The sequence below is a fragment of the Podarcis pityusensis genome (genome assembly GCF_964106645.2).
Source record: "Podarcis pityusensis genome assembly, chromosome: 9".
Taxonomy (NCBI): Eukaryota; Metazoa; Chordata; class Lepidosauria; order Squamata; family Lacertidae; genus Podarcis; species Podarcis pityusensis.
This window is the reverse complement of record NC_138034.1, coordinates 16,377,780-16,380,739: the sequence shown is the minus strand read 5'-3', so window position 1 is coordinate 16,380,739 and position 2,960 is coordinate 16,377,780.

Sequence of the window (2,960 nt, the reverse complement as noted above, 5' to 3'; positions counted from 1 at the left end):
CTAGGGGAAAGGGGGAAAAAAGAGTCAATAGCTTCTTGTCTGGGTGAGCACTCCCGGGAAAAACAATTTATACTTGCAAGTTTTAAAGTGGTGGCTAACATTGGAAGATGTATTTATGAGACCATTATTTTCATCCCCCAGGAAGGAATCTGTCTCTCGCTGCAATCTTTTGTCTTTAGTAGCCCCAACTAATAATGCCCTTGTTTTATCACTCGGCTAGCACTGGTTGCTATTGTGTGTCTAAAGGCTCCTTTGATCGTAGAGATTTATGAAAAGAGAAGCTTGGGGAAGAAAAGAGGAAAATTGCCAATCCGTTCATTATACATTTATGGTCCTTCTGCTTGGGTTTATTCATTTAACTAATAAGCTCCTTATTTATAAAAACTGCTTCTTCAGACAATATGGGCCTGTTTGTACTAGTCTGACACCATCACAGCGAGTAAATGAAACTTATGCAGAGAAGGAAAGCAATTGTCACCCTTAAACACCAGATCTTGGACCCTTCATTGCCACGATACACAGCAAATAAATGAAGTTTAAATTGTGCAATTCCCTCAAATCCAAGGGCGGTTCAAGTGTGTAATGAAGCAGGAACAGAATTCCCTCACCCCGATATTTCATCTCACATGCTTGGCTCGTCCTGTGTTATAGTGCATGAAAGTAAATTTTATAACCCATGTTTTGCTTGGCAAATGTCAACTTAAAAAACTTATACAGCAGTTTGGACCACATGCATATCACATTCCAGTTTCATAGCTAGTTTGGGAATAATGTAACCATTTAGGCACACATTCTGGGTCCCTGTTTTGGTGGAGAAATGCAATTAGGATGTATTGCACTATGCATGCACAGGCCCTCAGCCTATGAGAAAATGTGCTCTGCCTTGGGTTGACTTATTACTGAAAAACCCTGCGTGGCTGAGATGGAATCCCAACTCATCCCAGAAGATTTGGGGACCTCTACTAGGACATTTAGGGATGCGGGTGGCACTGTGGGTTAAACCACAGAGCCTAGGACTTGCCGATCAGAAGGTTGGCAGTTCGAATCCCCGCGACGGGGTGAGCTCCCGTTGCTTGGTCCCTGCTCCTGTCAACCTAGCAGTTCAAAAGCACGTCAAAGTGCAAGTAGATAAATAGGTACCGCTCCGGCAGGAAGGTAAATGGCGTTTCCGTGTGCTGCTCTGGTTCGCCAGAAGCAGCTTAGTCATGCTGGCCACCTGACCCGGAAGCTGTACGCTGGCTCCCTCGGCCAATAAAGTGAGATGAGCGCCACAACCCCAGAGTCGGCCACGACTGGACCTAATGGTCAGGGGTCCCTTTACCTTTACCTTACTAGGACATTTATTTTGTTCATGCAGGGCACTTACTAGGGATGGAACGATCTGTCAATTTAAGTTATCCCAGGTTCTCATTTTTCCAAAATAAAATACAGTTATTTAAATTTATGCAGCAATTTGCTTTTTTTATTTGCAATTCTCATGAAAATGCCTTAGCATTTTTCTGCCTATTTCTCCAAATAAACACATTTTTGTTTACAGTTTTGACTAATGTACACACTTTGCAAGCAACTTCCCCTAATACAATGCATTTTGTATCTTAATTTCACTACTGTATTTTTTTCTTAAGTACCCTTCCCACTAATATGTGCATCTTTGTAAACAGTGTTTGGTTGGAGAACTATACTGCAACATTCGGATATGTGTGAATTTCAAAGGATAGCTGTGTTTTGGTTTGCATATTGTCTCAAAAAGTGGAAATTTAATAGATTCACCTTTAAATAAGAACTGAATTTAATTAATTCTGCTCCCTAGCTAGCCAAACTTCATGAGTCTCATGTAGTTGCATATAATAGGTGATAATAGGTAACAAAAGACAAGAGACTTTGTGGGGAAACTTGTCTCCTTTTATTGGCCTTTCACTGAGGAACTCCAGGGTTCTCCAGAACTTTGCTTGAAAAACCACTGATGTAGATTCTACAAGAAGAGACCTGGTGTGGATGATCATATCTTTGCTTAATAATACAACAAATGAAGAATCTTCATCCCTGTTGACACAGCCCTTTCACTCCCTTCATGAGAGCTGTATTTAAATTGGGCAGCCTCAATTAACCAGTCCCCCATTTTGTTTGGACCAGCTTTGGAAGAGATATTAAATTGACTTCAGGCAGTACAGTGGTACCTTGGGTTAAGTACTTAATTCGTTCTGGAGGTCCGTACTTAACCTGAAACTATTCTTAACCTGAAGCACCACTTTAGATAATGGGGCCTCCTGCTGCTGCTGCGCCGCCGGAGCACGATTTCTGTTCTCATCCTGAAGCAAAGTTCTTAACCTGAAGCACTATTTCTGGCTTAGTGGAGTGTGTAACCTGAAGCGTATGTAAACTGAAGCATATGTAACCCAAGGTACCACTGTATTGCAGTATTTATTCATGCAGAATACTCACTAGGGGTAGAAGGATCTGGACTTAGTAGTTTTATGGGAGTTCCCTCTTTAGTGGTAACATGCATTGCCTCAATTGCTTTAAAATGTGGGGGTCGTCCTTTTTTTCTACTAAGTGGAGCCCAAGACTTCTGCCCCCAGTCTCGCCCTGACAGCACTACTAAATCCAAACCATGGTTTAATATCATGGCTTGTTCTGAAGCTGGTGCTAACCATGGTTTCTCAGCTCAGGAAAAATGGGAAATTATGGTTACCAGAAGACATGGGGCTGTTGCGGGGAGGAGCAAAAGACTTGGTCGTATCTCAGCTTATTCAGCCAATATATAATTATCCTGTTGCAGACAATGAGTTACTCAGAAGGTGATAATCTTCCATTCTTATATTGGTACAGTAAAGTTTGGCAAAACATTGTCCTGGAAAGGCTGTTTCACAAACTTGAAGTAATGGGAAGTCAAAGAACGATGGACAAGATTTTGGCAGACTGGTATTTGGATTTTGTAAATAGCCAGGAGTTTGGTGAAA